Genomic DNA, 17,948 nt, shown 5'->3' on the forward strand with positions numbered 1-17,948 from the left:
AAAAAAGGTGATGTAAATTCCCCCAAAAATTACCACCTAATAAATCTCCCCGAAATTGGGGAAAAGGTATTCATAGGCCTGGTAAAGGACTGGGCAGAGGATAACCAGATAGTACCCCCAGAACAGGGGGGGTTCAAAGAAGGGCACTCGACGGTGGACCACTGTTTTTCTCTTTGGGCCATCCCGCAGAAGTCGATAGAACAGAGGGGCAATTTATTCTGCTGTTTTGTGGACTTCCACGCGGCATTCGATCTTGTGAGCAGGGAACAGCTATGGTCAACTCTGGAAGGTTACAATCTAAATGGAGACCTACTGGCGATTATAAAAGCCTTACACATGGAAATCTGGGCCCAGTTAATTCTGGACAAGAAGGGTGGACTATCTGGGAGGATCTAGATCGGAAATGGCTTGAGGCAGGGGTGCGTACTTGCCCCTCTGCTTTTTTCCCAGTGTTTGGCCGACTTACCAGAAAAATTAAGAGAAGTATACAGGGCTAGCCCAAAAGTGGGTGGTAATCATGTCTCGTGTCTACTATATGCAGATGATTTAGTGATTATGGACCTGACGCAGATAGGTCTCCAGAGAAAACTAAACATGTTCAATGAATACTGCTTTAATAAAAAGTTAATAGTGAACATGGAGAAGAGCAAAATGTTATGCTTCGGTAAGAATAAACCTCGGTTCTCTTGGCGTCTAGGCACAAATTTGCTTCAGAGGGTGAATGAATATAGATACCTAGTAATCTGGTTTATGAGTAACCTTAAATGGTATACCCATCTGGAGGCACTTAAAAAGAGGGCATCTGCCTCGGTGAAGGGACTAAAGAGATTTAACAGTGTTTATGGAGAAAACTCAGATAGGCCAGTCATAAAAGCCTATTTAGCAATGCCCCCCCCCCCCAATTTGTGTACGGGGCAGAAGTGCTTTACTTAAGTGAGAAACAAGGCTGGGATAAAAAAGAAGGAAATACTCTAAAGAACTTACTCTCATTGCCAAAATCCTCTATGTTACAAGCTGCAAGACTTGAGTTGGGAATTAACTCTTGGGCGGTAACTGCCTGTATGGCATTAATCCACTTTTGGCAGAGCCTAGGGTCTGAAGAGCACCAAAAAATTTCCCAGTGGTGTAAAAGTGAAATTGTCACTAGTGAACTGTCCTGGGCGAAACAGACAAGAGCCGCACTAAGGGAAGCAAATGGAGAATTGTGTTTAAAATTATATACAGCAACTAAGTTACCCAAGCATAGCTAAGAAAGATTTAAGAACACTGGGAGCTGAGACTTCCAGCACAAATGATAGAGAGTACCTCTTGCGGAACGTTTCGGTGTCACATATGACTCTGGCTTGGGAATCTAACAATCAGTATTCCTTTTTTTGTTTAAGAAATTTTTATTAAGCATTAAAACAATAATACACGAAACATGTCATGAAAAATTAGGAAAAAGTACAAATGAGTATAATAATAATTGAAAGACATCAATCTACAGAAATTTATATAGAGAAAAGAAAGGTATGAAAAGATAGAAAGGAGAAAGAAGAAAGGAAAGGAGTGAAAAGGAGAAAAGAAAAGGAGGAAAGCAGAAGAAAAGGAAAGAGAGGAGGAGAGAAAGAGGAAGATAAGGAAGTAAAACTAAGGGATCATAAGGGACAAGAAGCACGCGGTAAGGGAGAAGGATTAGAAGAGAGATAGGAAGTAAAGGGAAGCCATAATAAATCAGATTTAATTTTCAAAGGGATAGAGGTAGAAGAGGCAATAGAAATTCTATGTTCATCACATATATAATTCCACCATGTGTGGACCGAGAGTTTAGAATTGTCTTTCCAGCACGATAAAATAACTTTAAATGCAAGTGCAATAAAAAGGTCTAACAACTTAGCAGAAGAGGGTGTACTAATATCAATATCATCAGCTAAAGAACCTAAAAATATGTGTATAAAAGACAATTGTGAAGAAAGAGATAACATTTTCATACATATATTCCAAACTTCAGTCCAAAAAGATAAAACTGGGGAACAATAATAAAGTTGGTGTTGTAGAGTACCAGGGTCTTTAGAACAGGACCAACATAAAGGAGAGGAGGTTGGAGAAAATTTATGGATAGTAACCGGTGTAATAACAACTCTGTGATAAATAAAAAGTAGGGATTGGGTAATGCGTGCAGCAACAGAAACTTTAAAGAGTCGAGACCATAAACGATCCCACAATGCAGTGTCAAAGGAGACATCCAGATCAGTTTCCCAAGCAGTCTCTACTATAGACTTAAAACGGACAGAACAATCAGATAATAAAAGTGAATATACAAGGGCGGCTTTAGGTTGTTGGGTGGAAAAAAGAGGGTAAAGTGGGGTGACAGGAGTAAAAGAAGAAAAAGAATCAGAGGAAGAGGATAATGAGGATAAATGAGATTGAATAGCAGAGATTATAATAGAATATTCAGCAAGAAAAGAGGCGGGTAAGTTAAACTTATTTTGCAGATCCACAAAAGAAAGGAGATTAGAATCAAGAAAAAATTGATGTACAAACATTATATTCTTTTCTTTCCAGTGTTTAAAGTAAAATGATTTACCTTTATATCGAAGAAATTTGTTGTACCAAACTACAGATGATAAAAAACATTGTAGAGGGGAAAGGGAAGAGGAAAAAACATTTTGCAAGGTAGATTGGCAATATTTCAAAATAGGATACTTGGATATAAAGGTACAGTTTGACATGAAAGGAACATGTTGAAATGAGAAATCTTTCAAAAAAGAGCGTTCCAGGAGTACCCATTTAGGAACAGGAGTATCAAGGAAATCATATGCCAAGGAGAAGGATTGTTTGATAAGAAAGGCAGAATGATAAGAGCCAAAATCAGGGAAACGAACACCACCTTCATTTTTAGGGCGAACCAACTTATGTAATCCAATGCGGGGATGTTTATTGTTCCACAAAAATTTTGTGCATATGGAATTGATACGGGAAAAATAGGATTTAGGGATTTTGAAGGGGAGCATAGAGACTGTATATAAAACATGAGGGGTAATCATCATTTTGATAGTATCTAATCTACCCCACCAAGAAAGAAATAGGGGAGACCAAATCTGCAGGAGGGATTGAATTTTCTTAAATAACGAATCAAATGTTATTTTAAGGGTATCTTTTAGAGAGGAAGAAAACCATATGCCGAGGTATTTAATTTTAGAAGGACACCATGCAAAATCAGTATTATTAAACATATATTGAAAACACAAAGAATTAAGGGGAAGCACTTCAGTTTTGGATAAATTGAGCTTATATCCTGATATTGAGGAATATAACTGAACTTCATCTAAAAAGGGAGGGAGGGAAGATTCAGGATTGGACATGTAAATGAGGACATCATCAGCGTATGCTGAAAGTTTGGTTTCGACAGAGGGGAAGTTTAAACCTGTGATGTGAGGATTAGAACGAATACGTTGCAAAAAGGGTTCAAGGCATAGGATAAATAATAACGGGGAAAGGGGACAGCCTTGTCTTGTACCTCTTGTTAAAGAAAAAAATCTGGAAAATTGGTTGTTAACAAAAATACTGGCACGGGGAGAGGAATAAAGGAGTTTGATTAACTCTATAAACTTTGGTCCAAAGCCAAACCAAGTGAGGGTTCGAAACATGTATTGCCAATTAATACGATCAAAAGCTTTTTCAGCGTCTAGGGAAAGGGCTGCTAACGGGGTTTTGACATTTTTGCTGTGAGAAAGGACATTGGAAAAAAGACGGGCATTATCCGCAGCAAGTCTACCCTTAACAAACCCCACTTGGTCTGTGTTGATTAGGCGAGGGATAATGGAATCAAGGCGAGAGGCAAGGATTTTAGCGAAAATTTTACAATCATAATTTATTAAGGAAATGGGGCGGAAATTCTTACATTGGGAATGGTCCTTATCAGGTTTCGGGATGATGACAATGAGGGCGTCCAAAAATGACCCAGAGGCCTTAGCTTCAAAAATAAAAGAATTAAATAAATGAAGGAGTTTGGGAGCAAAAAACGAATGAAAGGAGGAGTAAAATTCAATCGGCAGGCCATCAGGACCAGGGGCTTTTGATTTCTTAAGGGATTGAATAGCTGAGGTAATCTCTTGGAGGGTAATTTCACGTTCTAGGTGTGAAAATTCAACAGGGAGGGCTGGGGGGGGTGGGAGGCCGTCAAAAAAAGTCGTTAAGTTAGCATCAGAAGGGTGAGTATCATCGGTATATAAGGCTTGATAATAGTTGTGAAAAACTTCAGCAATGTCTTCATCGGAAGTAACTAACTTGTTGAGTGAATCATTAAAAATTGGACCGATAGCTTTGCGTTCAGATTTGATTTTCAAGTAGTTGGCCAACATTTTACCTGCTTTGTTCTGACCCCCATGATATTTAGATTTTATTTTAAGGAGAGTATGACAAGCTTCATTAGTTATAATTTTATTAAGGTCTGATTTGGCATGGATCAAGTCATTAAGGGCAGATGGGGATTTGGAGGAAAAGTAAGTGTGTTCAAGTGATTTAATGTGTTTAAGTTGATCTTCATATTTTTGCTTATTAAGCTTCTTTTTGGCAGAAACATAGGAAATCGTAAAAGCACGAAAAGAAGCTTTAAAAGCATCCCAAGTGTTAGGAATGGAAGTGTCCACAGGATCATTTAAGGAAAAATATTCATGAAAAAACTCAGTACATTTTTTCACAAAGGTGGCATCAGATAAAAGAAAAGAGTTAAATTTCCAACGACTAAAAGTGGAGGGACTAATGGATAGATCCAAGGTAGTGTAAACCGGTGCATGGTCAGAAATAAAAATAGAGCCAATAACAGATTTTTGAAGGGAGGGAAGGAGAGACTTACTGATCATAATGTAATCAATCCTTGAGCGTGTATGATGGACATTAGAGAAAAAAGTATATTCTAGTAAATCAGTATTACACACTTTCCACGAGTCATAAAGAGGACGAGAGGCAATGGCAGATTGGAAGGCCTTATGGGTTTTATCAGGTTGGAATTTACTTGAAGACAAACGGTCTGAAAAAGGGTCTAACCACTGGTTAAAATCACCAGCAACGATGAAATTAGGACAGTCAATGGATGCAATAAGCATTTTAATGTCTTTCCAAAATTTGGGATCTGGACGAACAGGGCCATAAATATTCAGTAAGACCATCGTTTTGTTATGAATAACCACCTTTGCCATTGCCCAACGACCTTCATCATCATTTTGGGAGGAAATAATTTGTGCATTTAAAGACTTGTGAAATAATATAGCAACCCCTCCTTTTTTGTTGACCGCAGGGGAAAATACAACCTGACCCACCCATTGTCTTTTCAATTTAAGAGAATCAATGTCCGAGCAATGAGTTTCTTGAAGAAAGACAACCTGTGAATGAAATTTGGTTAAGTGAGACAATACCTTCTGACGCTTGACAGGATGACCAAGACCACGAACATTCCAAGAGACAAAATTACACATGTCGGAAGGAGGAAGGAATGGACGAAGGGTGGAGGCAACACACAGCAGGGAGATCACTATATAAGGGGAGACAAAAAATAACGGTTAAACATTGGAGTGGGAGAACGCTCATGTCAAGAAAAGAAAGAGAGATGAAATAGCATGGAAGAAAGAGACGGAAAAGTAAATAAAACAGCAGAGTTAGCCTGAGAAGAAGGAAGAAAGGAAAGAAAGAGAAGAGAAAGAGAGAGGAAAGATACATAAAAGAAGGAGATAGGACTAGAAAACAGGTCAAGGCACAAAGGCTTGATCTGAAAGGAGAACAGTAACCAAAATTTATGAGACGCGGGTACACCAGAGAGAGGACAGGACCCACGAGCAAACCATAAACGGACAAATTAGAAAGGATAAACACAAGGATGTGAGAAGAAAGTCTAGAACAAAATAGAAGGGAGAGATATGATAAGTGAATATATAGAAATTAAAGCAGTAACGTTGGAAGAGGAAAAACATTGATAGAAGAAAAAGCATTAGCTGGCAGTTTCCATGTTGGACGGTGTGATGCTCATCAGGTAGTCTCGAAGTTCCTGTGGATCATCATACGACTTGGTACGACCATTGTGTGTGATCTTACAGAAACAGGGATGAAGAATTCCATATTGAATGTTGAGTTGTCTCATCGTGGGGCGAAGGTTCAGGAATTCCTTACGTCGAGCATTGGTAGCAGAAGAGAGATCTTGGGAAATAAAGATGTTGTGGCCAGACCACTGGAGACGACGTTTGGCCCTGGCAGCTTTTAGAACAGCCATGAGTTCTGTGAACTCCAAGAATAGCATGATGATTCCACGTGGTTTGGATGCGTTGGAATTGATACGACCAAGGCGATGCGCTCTCTGGATGTTGAGAGGATGAGTCGATGGGGAGAGTTCCAAAAGTTCTTGAAGAAGTTTCCGAATAAAAGAGACCATGTCTGACCCCTCCAAATTTTCCGGAACACCATAAACGCGTAGGTTGTTGCGTCTATTTCTATTTTCCAAATCCTTGGTGTCCAATTTGAGTTTGTGGATTTCTTGTTCCAAAAGTGGAATCTTGGTTGAGAGGTCTTGGACATCGCTGACACGTTGCTCTAAGTTCAAAACCTTATTTTCCATGACCACCCAGCGCTCCTCGATCTGCTGAAGTTTAGCGTTGGTAGCAGTCATAAACGGTTGAAGACCACGCACCTCCTCAAGGATTGAATCCAAAACAGGATTAGTCGAAGAGTTTATGGGGGAGGGTGGGTCATTCTTTTGTCTTTTGGGTTTCGTTCCTGTTTGCGATAACTTCGGCGAAGTTGAGATATTTGCCATGATGCTGGTTGAAGAAAGGAAGCTTTGTCCAGTAACGCAGTTGAATATGGAATAGAGCGTGGATACCCAAACGTGAAAGGGGCACACCTTGTGGCAAAAAAGAAGGCACTGAGACACACTATTTATCAGTGTGCGAGTGAGGAAGCAGCCACACGAGGACAAACAGGAAGCATCCACTAACTCAGAGGCTTGATATTGCGGCAAAACAACATGGCATTATGGAGTATCAGATTAAATGAAGTACAACACCAAGACATTCACATGGAGGCATAGATAGTGCAATAAGGTATTGGAGGAGACTGATGGTCATTAGGGGTGAGAAGAGCAAGAAACCTGTAGGGGCGCTGAGGCATTCATTACATTCCTTGAGCATGAGTAGGAGGTCAGGCATCCAGAGGCACAAAATGGCGGTCGTTCCACCTCAGAGAAAAAATTGCGCTTTTAAAATGGAAAGCGGTAGTGGCATCAACAGTGAAAAGTAAACCACAGCAACTCATGAGTGAAGTAGGGTGATATGTAGTAATAGTGCCACATTAGCGCCAGAGCGCAGGGGGAAAGAGCAGGAATATTGCAGAGAGAAAAGCCAGATCGGCAGCATACAAAATGGCGGCCGTTCGCGTTGCGCAGCGAAGGAATATTTACCAAAGCAAATTGTCACTGAAAATGAGCTCTCTCCGGCCGGTAAAATGCTTCATTGCGGAGTCCCCACCTTCCGATATTAATAGCTGTGAAGAAAACCGCTCGACAAGCGGTTTCGACGGTGTCTCACGGCATCCGCGGAATGTCCGAAGCGGAGCTCACGGAGAACACGTCCTCGATCGCCGGCGCGCAAGCCACGCCCCCAACAATCAGTATTCCTATCTAGATAGATTGCCAAGCTTTCACTTAAGACGGGAGGTACTAAAAGTGCGAATGGGGATAAACTCCTGCTATGGGAATACTGAGATTAAAATTTTTATGTTGTATAGCAATGGTACCTGTACTTGTGCGTTAGGTAATCATTGCGATATTGTGCATATTTTAGTCGATTGTACGAAGTTTTTAGACTTACGGAAAGAGATTTTGTGTCCGATATTTAAAAAATATTTGATCAGAAATAGGATACAAGCTGTTAGCCTTCTTGTTGAAATGACGAATCTAGACAATGCTTGTGCTATTGGGAAATTTATAAATAAGGTCAGGGTGTTCCTTAGGTGTACAGAATAAAAATACTTGGAAGGATCGGGATGGAGATGAAAGAACTGCCCGACCGAATTATTCGTAGGTGGACATTTGTATCTTGTATGAAGGAAATGTGTATTTTATGATATGTATTATACCATGGTTTTAATATGACCCAGGCTATATTTTAATAGTAATTTTATGTATAGGGTACACTTTTATGGTTGTAACTAACCAAATAAAGTTTTCTTACTGACATAAAAATAGGATGAACATTTCTAAGGAGTTTTTAACTTTAAGAAACACTCCAAGGGAAGGGCAGTGATTCATAAAAGATACTCCATCACTGGCACCATTCACCTCCGAAACTGCACAAACTAAATCCATTGTGTAGTAGGCTGTGTTGGCAAAAGTGTAGCTAGTCAGGTAGTCCCGTACCCATCTCGATTAGCCCAAAGGTAACACAATATTGGTCCAGCATTTTTAATGGGATCTACTAAGCCACTGGGTCAGTAATTGACAAATATCCAGAAATCACCCTCTGGTGATAATCATTTTAGAGATATTATCCGCTGTATTCCACTATGGGCAAAACCATTTCTCATTTGCAGGCACACAAGTAATCCTACCATTTTGGGGAAAACCACATCTAACAACTCTTGAACTTTTAATTGAAAGACTCTGGATATTGATCACGCTTGCCTATTGTACCTTAGTCCAATGGAGAACTTTCCAAAAACTGTGGGACTCCACTCTGGATTATCTGACTCGGGGTTTGTGGGGTTTCATTTGTCCACTAAGGGCCTTATTATAAGTTTGGTAGTCTGTGAACCTCCACACCTGCAGTCTGACCACCGTGAGCTCTGCAGTCCGACTGCCATATTATGAGTTGTTCGGATTGCTATTGCAAAGACCATAGCTGAACCGCTGACACCGCTAGCATGCCAGGGTCACGGTAGGGGGAAAAGAAGGTGCCATAGGGGGGTACAGTGGAGGTTAACCACCATCCTTATTAAGAGTTGCTTTTCAAAGAGCTGACTGTGGTGGTGGGACCGGCAGCTTCAAGTCGGCAGAAACAAAGGATTTGGCATGTATGCTCACCCCTTTCCTGGTCTTCCAGGCCGAGTTCGACGTGGATCCCTTCTCCAGGTCCCTCCTTCACAGCAGCATCTTCACAGCGAGGAATACAACCCTATTTGTGGCAATTTACTGGTAAGTCCTTTTTGTACCACATACCTATTGCCTGGACTGCCCACATACAGGCCGGACTCTGGTAATGGGTAGGCGGTATTTTTCCACACGTATCATGAATATGTGTGCATTTGGCACACATGCAGTCAAAATGTTCACACAGGCATCGATATGTATGGAAAAGTAATCACCACCACCACAATGTCACCGCAGCCACACCGAGGAAAACTCGTAATATGGAGGTCGGAAGAGCACTGACACTACTGTGTTCTAGAGACCGCAGCCGCAGTGTTCAGGCGGTTGGTCCTCCAAACTCACAATAATACCCTAAGTCTGAGAGTGCTGGGTCCGCGGAGTATGGAAAAATATTTGTCTGGTTCAACAGCACTGGCTAACCCTGTTATGAAGGATAAAGAGACTTCTACTAATATTACAGGCTTTTTGTGGAAATGGGGGAACTTATCATGTGAGAAGGTGAAGGGAAGCATATGTGGGTGGCATGTTATTTATTTTTCTTTTTGTCCAAGTCCCAATGCTTAGTTGACAGCTTATTAACATCAACTGGAAAAAGACTTGATAGAAAATATTAAAACCTAAAACATGGTTATTTTAGATTACATGCTTCTGTTGCAAAACATATCATCTTCTAGACAAAATATAATGTAACATTGCATACAGTATTCTCAACATCAAAATGTTTCGAACATACACTGTTACATTACATCATAGGAAAATACTGTGAATTACATTGAGAAAGAAAAGACACTCATCCAATTGCTTATTCAGTCTCCCAATGAAAACTTATTTACATTTTCCACTTGTGGTGGAATTTAAAGTTCATTGAGGACGCTGGGGTGGAATTTCATTTAAAGTCTTACCTTGGCTCTCAACCACCCTCCATCACTTCATGTAATGTGGTATTGCATGTGTGAATCAAGCTTGATTTAGAATGCACTGTACTATGGGGATGAAAGTTAATTTTATTTATTTATTTGCAGGTTTATATCGCGCTAGAATTGACTCCAACTGGAGTATCTCCGTGCCCAAAAACACCAGAAACACACTCCAAAAAGCAGTCAAATGAAAAAAGAGTTAATTCTGAAACAAAAAAGTCTTCAGCTTTTTCCTGAAGCTGAGATGCTTTGGACATTGCCTGAGCATCAAAGGGAGCTTGTTCCATAATGTGGGGCCAACTACGGACAGAGCTTTACCCCCCTGTCTGGCCTTCTTTACAAATGGGACTCTAAGGAAAAGCTGGTTGCTAGACCTAAGAGAGCGAACAGGATTGTATGGTATACATTTGTCTGTCCAGTATGAAGGTCCTAATCCGTTTAAGCTTTTATGAATTAGGCAACAGGTCTTGAATTTTACCCTTTGGCGGACTGAAAGCCAGTGTAATTTATCCGAAAGGGGTTTGGATGGAGATCTAGGGGGGTCGTTTAAGACCAGCCTGGCTGCAGTATTTTGGACAACTTGGAGTTTGGCAAATACTCCATCATTCGCCGACAGCAGATATCGAGTTTAGTGCTAAGGTTAAGGCATTTTCATAACTTGTGACTTTCACAACATTTTAACTTTTGTGCATGCCCCTGTCAAAACTAACTCCCCTTTCACAGCAAATATATTGGATTGAAATTCCTCTATTGAAATAAATGACGTTAATCTTATTATCGAAAACCTGAATGCTTTCACTCTTTCCATTTATAATGGATTGCACAGCTCTAACTTACGTTCCAGTGCATTTCTTATTGCTTCAAACCTATCTTACGCTTCCAATCACAAATGATATATTCAATGATATCGCTGTTGGTATCATATATGATGAAATTGACAAGAAAACCTCAATTCTTGTAGCTCAAAATATATGTTTTAGAAAGACAATATTGATGAAAAAGCAACAGTAACCCAGACCATTATTAGGTGTACCTGCAAGGTTAAACTGATCATCAAGTGACAATGAACAAATGACTACAGAGATTGTCTCCCCTCACTCATCTATCTACATGTATACAGTCCAGCTGGAGGCCTGCCTGGTCCTTTAACAATCGCTCAGGTCAGTCAGTGCCTGGTCCTCTGACAAGATACCACCGAGCGCAAAACTGAGAAATATTTTGACTGCTAGATTGATCCACGCTTTTTATTTCACCATCTGTTGTTTGAACTGACAGCAAACTCTGCTTATTGTTATTATGTAATTAAGGGATATTTGGAATTGATACTGTTGGAATTTGATAGCTGTGCAGAGGGCGCAGATTAAAAATAATTATCCAAATCTAAATTGTAGCTCTTGTTTTGAAGGTACGAATTACATACATTTTAGCACAGTCTTGACAGTATGGTGTTAGAATGTTGTTGCTTAAAGGTATTGTGTCATAAATATTATTTATAAAATAAAATAAATACCCAATGGGGTGATATATTTTTTTAATCAACGTTTAAGCCACGATATGTATGTCAGACAACAGCTAACGATATGACTTACACCACCCCGATATATTTTCCACTCCGGTGGTTTTTTCAAGTAAATGTTATGGTGTCCAGCATCATAGACTATCAATGGTAACTGGACATAATATCGACTACATAATATCGAATGGACAAAATATCGACGGAAAAATATCGACATTAACAAAATATCGACTATAGGAATATCGTTGAAAAAAATATCGACTGCAAAAATGACCCAAAAATATCGAATACAAAAATATCGACTCAAAAATATCGACTAGACAAAATATCGAAATATAGTGAAAGTAAAAAATATCGAGAAAATGTTAGAAAATATTGATTTTATAAAATAATATATATATATTATATAAATAAATAGTACCTAATGTTTAGGAGCGGGTTGTGGGTTTATAGGGGAATAGGGTGGGAAGTAATTTAATAATAATTAATTAGTTAATATATGTTTGGTAATTGTTTTAATTAGATTTTAATTGGTAATTAATTAATATTAATTAGTTAATTGTTTAATTGATTAATTAGCATATAATTTAATTGATTAATTGATTAATTGATTATTAATAATTAATATTTTTTTAAATTAATTTGTATATGATTTTAATTGATATATTGGTTATTAATTAATAATAATTAGTGATTTATTGTATTAAGAATTAGTATATTATTTACATTTATTAATTGCTAACACATAAATTATAATTAGTTAATGATGTAAATAATATATTGCATATCATTTAAATAAATTAATTGGTAATTAATTTATAATAATGACTTAATTAAATTAATTGTATACATTTAAATGTAATGTGTTAATTAATGTTGATGTTAATTAATTAATTGGAATTAAACAATATTAATTTATCAAAATTATTATTATAGCTAATGTGATAATATATTTTATAATAGTTTTTAAAAAAATATTTGTTTTTTTTATATATTTATGTTTAATGTTGTGTTCATTATTATTTATAGTGTTCTGGCTTTGTTTCATAGTTTTTGTTATAGGTTAATTTTTTAGGGTTCTGGGTCATTTTTCTAGTCGTGAGTAAAGGTGTATTTAGTGGGATTTGGAAAATTTTTACGTTTGTGGGTAAATGGGTATTTTTGAGGTTGAGGGTCAGTTTTCAGTTCTTGTGTAAAGGGCTATTTGTAGAGTTCAGGGTCAGTTTTCAGTTTGTGGGTAAAGGGGTATTTGTAGGGGTCAGGGTCAGTTTTCAGTTTGTGGGTAAAGTAGTTTCTTGGAGGTTCAGGGTTAGTTTTCAGGTTGTGGGTGTAGGGGTATTTGTAGGGTTCAGGGTCAGTTTTCAGTTTGTGGGTAAAGGGGTATTTGTAGGGTTCAGGGTCAGTTTTCAGTTTGTGGGAAAAGGAGTATTTGTAGGGTTCAGGGTCAGTTTTCAGTTTGTGGGTGAAGGGCTATTTGTAGGGTTCAGGGTCAGTATTCAGTTTGTGGGTAAAGGGGTATTTGTAGGGTTCAGGGTCAGTTTTCAGTTTGTGGGTAAAGGGGTATTTGTAGAGTTCTGGGTCAGTTTTCAGTTTGTGGGAAAAGGAGTATTTGTAGGGTTCAGGGTCAGTTTTCAGTTTGTTGGGAAAGGAGTATTTGTAGGGTTCAGGGTCAGTTTTCAGTTTGTTGGGAAAGGAGTATTTGTAGGGTTCAGGGTCAGTTTTCAGTTTGTGGGTAAAGGGGTATTTGTAGGGTTCAGGGTCAGTTTTCAGTTTGTGGGTAAAGGGGTATTTGTAGGGTTCAGGGTCAGTTTTCAGTTTGTGGGAAAAGGAGTATTTGTAGGGTTCAGGGTCAGTTTTCAGTTTGTTGGGAAAGGAGTATTTGTAGGGTTCAGGGTCAGTTTTCAGTTTGTTGGGAAAGGAGTATTTGTAGGGTTCAGGGTCAGTTTTCAGTTTGTGGGTAAAGGGGTATTTGTAGGGTTCAGGGTCAGTTTTCAGTTTGTGGGTAAAGGAGTATTTGTAGGGTTCTGGGTCAGTTTTTAGTTTGTGGGTAAAGGGGTATTTGTAGGGTTCAGGGTCAGTTTTCAGTTTGTGGGTAAAGGCGTATTTGTAGGGTTCAGGGTCAGTTTTCAGTTTGTGGGTAAAGGGGTATTTGTAGGGTTCAGGGTCAGTTTTCAGTTTGTGGGTAAGGGGTATTTGTAGGATTCAGGGTCAGTTTTCAGTTTGTTGATAAAGGGGTATTTGTAGGGTTCTGGGTCAGTTTTGGCCTTTAGGGTGAAGGGGTCTTTTTAGTGTTTTGGGACAGTTTTGGGTATTTTAGAGTGCTGATGTATAGTTTAACTTAACAGTGATACATTAAATTTATTACACGAAAATAGCTATTATTATAACTTTACATTAGTACCCTTTATTTAGATAAAAACAATTTATGTATTAGCATGTTTCCAGACAGTAGCTAGAGTGGAGTTGGAATTCTAATTATTAATTGGTTGGTGTCCAGCACCATCAGTAATATTACCAACACTGGAGTTGGATTAATAAAAATACATTGGTTAGTCTCCACCACATTTTATGGTATTACCTTGAGTGTAGTAGGAATAGTAAAATAATTTTTGCTACTGTCCTGCAGCTTCTATGATTTTAGATTGACTGGAGTAGTAACAATACATATAAAATTGGTCAGTGTGCAGCACAATTGTATACATTTGTTCATTACTGTATTTTAATAATAAAAATGAATGCAACATAGATGTTTTCAAATTAGTTTATTAAACATTTTTTTATTTTTTTATTGTGTACTACAATAAAATCAAAAACAAATATAACATCACATTTTTTTTTACTTTTATTATTCACACAATAACATCTTTACATTTATATACATGTGGTCAATGTAAAAAATAATTTGGATTACTAGATTCTTTCAGTAAATTTTACATATTCCCATCAGTCATTTACAATTTAAAGTATTTATATAGAAATACATTAAACAATGATTTGTTATATATTTCTTACATTAATATTCAATAATGTTAATATTAAATATTAATATAATAAAATATATAATACATATTTCTTTTTAACAAGTAACATGACTATTATTACATTTGTTAGGATAAATTGAAATACAAAAATAAATTTTCTTGGTGTATAATTCACACAATGTTGTTTTTACATAAAACATATAAATCGCTTTGGTTGTAAAGTTTATAATTGTATAGGGAAACAATATGTTTAATTATAATATCTGGTATTTATCAAATATTAGTAAAGCAATTATATAATTTTGTTCTAATTAGAAATAATTATAAAATCTTTTTTTACTAATTAATAAAAATAATAATTATTTTATTAATTATTATTATTATTAATTAATAAACATAAACATTCATTTATTATTAACAAAAATATATACATTCACAGATAAAATAGAGACTTTTTTCAGGCCATTCTTTATATACTAAATGGTTCTACTTGTTATATTAATAACAATAAATAAGTTATAATATTTATCATTATTAATTATTCCCATAAACATTTATAATGTTTTATTAAAATTATACACAAAATTATTCATATAAATATACAGAATAACTAAATATTTACATCTTTTAATCAAAGTTTTACATAATTATTTAATATTATTAATATATAATACATATTATATATTAATTTATATTAAATATATTATTTTTTGTTAATAAAGGAAAATTGTCATGAGTATAGTGTATTAATTTGTTACATTATACATGTGTATGTATTATATATTTTATATTTCACATTGTTTATTCTATTATCCTTTTACACAAATGGGTTAAGGGGACTACTTTTTTACCGCGTAAGGTTATTGCGCTCCATTCAGGACTGGAGAAGCTCGCGGTTGGGAGTTGCTTCGCGTGGAGAGAGGTAAGGTTATTTTTAACTACAAATTATAAGTAAGTGGTCATGTTTGAGGGTGTAATCAAACTCTGTAGTGTTTTTTGGTGTATGTATTATTAGTTTAAGTAGCGTTTGGGTGAAAAGTCTCCGTTATAGATGTGTCGTGCTTTTTTTCCTTCAAGTCTAATTTTAAGTGTTCGGAAATGTCTTCTTACATGGTTAATGTTAATTGTTAGTATATTTACAAATGTGAAGGGGGTATTTGTGGGTGGCTTTCGTTATGTATGTTATTTTACAGGTTTCGGTTCCTCGCATGAAAACTACATGGAAGGAAGCGTGTTTTTTAACGGAAAAACAAATGTTTAAGTTATTATGCTTATATTTTGACTTTTATCTCCTATTTTTCGGGTTTGCCAGGAGCGGTTTTTTCCCTTTTTAAACCTTTTTCGGGTTTTTTGGAGGGTTTCCAATCGGATTGATACATTGATATGCGTGACCGTTTTTTTTAAATAGTGTGTATATAACTTTAAATCCTAACGTGTACACACTACTGTTTTCGGGATTTCCTGGAGCGTTTTTTTACCTTTTACAATTTATTTTCGGGTTTTTGAGGGTTATCCCATATTGGAATAGTAAGATATTGGATTGGATTGATTTTTCCTTGATTGCGTCTCTCAAGACCAAAAATTGTAAGTATTTATTTTACAATTTTGATTGGGTGGGAAATGTCGATTTCTAATGTTATGTGTATGTTATAAAAAATTATAAACATTGCATATTTGTTACGAATTTTTTTACATAACTTTTAAAAGTTTGTCAAACAAATATGTTTTATTTATAATTCATTATATATGTTTATGACATGTGAATTTTATTAGTATTGTAAGAAGACATTCGTATATTTACTTGACATTTTTATAGAAGACTTTTTGCTATTATTGCCAGGTATTCTAAACCTCTAGTTGTAGGGTATAATGTGACTTGACTTTGAAGTAGTCGGAACATTTGTTGGGTTTGTTTAGTGAGTTTGGGCCCTATTTGTGACACTGATTGTTCCATTCTTAGTTCCTGATAGCTTTGTTCTTTTTTCAAAGCTTCAAGAAGGTTGTGGAATGTGGGTTTGCCTCTGTTTGTAGTTGCTTGGAAAGCATTATGCCACCCTTCAACACTGTTGTTGGTTTTCGCCTCTTGGTTTAAAGTACTGAGATAGACATTCCACCAAGGGATTTGGAATTTGGGCTGGCGTCGATGTCCTGATCTGTGCAACCTTCCCACCCAAGTGTCTTCAAAATAGTCTAGCAATGGTGTTAGCTTATCCTCATTTCTCTTATAATATGCGCTGTCAATTAATAAATTGTAATGTTCAGCAACATCTGTAACAGGGACGTAGGCCAGGGCTATTAACTTTTTAACTTGATAGGCAAAGGTGCTATCTGTAGAGTATAGTACACTTAAAGTAGATTTTTGGAGATGCCTCCATATACTCTGATTAAAATGATAATAGCAACCCTGGATTGCTGTGTGGGGAAATGTTCTCAAAATGCTATTTATCATAGCTAATTCGAAATCAATAATTATTTTTTCCGGAAAATAATTATTGATTTCCATTTTGAGAACATTTAAAATTTTGGTGTAGGTTGTTTGCTGTTTGTTGGGTAGCAAACAGTAAATGAAAGGTATGTTAGAATGATGGTATAAACCGTGGATGGAATACAGTTGGTAAAAAGGTTTTGGGCAGGGTTTAAATGTTCCATCCATCATCCATTGGGGACACTGTTGGATTTTTCGTAAATTACTTGCAGTTGCAAACATAATTATTCTGTTTGTACTGCTTTCATTATCAAAAAGAATAAATTTATCTTTATTGTGTGTGATGGCCATTTCGGGTGAAATAATAATTTCTTCAAAACAAGTTGGGTTGGGTTGGGTTGTGCTAGTGAGTCGTTTGGTGCGTGCAATAGTGCGTTTCAGGGAGTCAATAGAGGGTAGTTGCCCTGAAGCATGGGCAGGGATTTTTACCAGTTCTTCTTTAAGTATTTGGGTGGTGGGTTTGTCACTTTGTGTGCTAGCACTTTTAATACTTTCTAAGGCATCTCTAATTTCAATTTCGGTGACATTTGGGGGATGATTATGTTCTCTAGTAAATAGCACATTAGTTTCCTCGGTAGTGGCCCTCCCATAACATTTGTTGGAGTAATATTTTGTACACTTCCAAAAAACCTTTCGACCACTTTGTCTCTCCTGATTATACACATAACCCATGTAGCATAATAGCAATTTATTTTTCTGAGACATGACAAATTCTGCACCTTCAGTCATTTTGATTTACTTGTTCTAGGAAAGAGTAGAAAGAAATAAAATCAGTACACATTTTTTTACTTATGTGGTGCTAACATCTTTAGTGATGCATTTATACTTACAGTTAATCAAAGTAGTAGTCACAGAAGCAGAAATGTCTTTTGAATGATGTTCTTGTATGTATGTCTTTATTTGCTGTTGGTATGAAAATATAGAAAAACAACGTTAA

The sequence above is a fragment of the Lissotriton vulgaris genome, chromosome 3_1 (assembly GCF_964263255.1).
Source record: "Lissotriton vulgaris chromosome 3_1, aLisVul1.2, whole genome shotgun sequence".
Lineage (NCBI taxonomy): Eukaryota > Metazoa > Chordata > Amphibia > Caudata > Salamandridae > Lissotriton > Lissotriton vulgaris.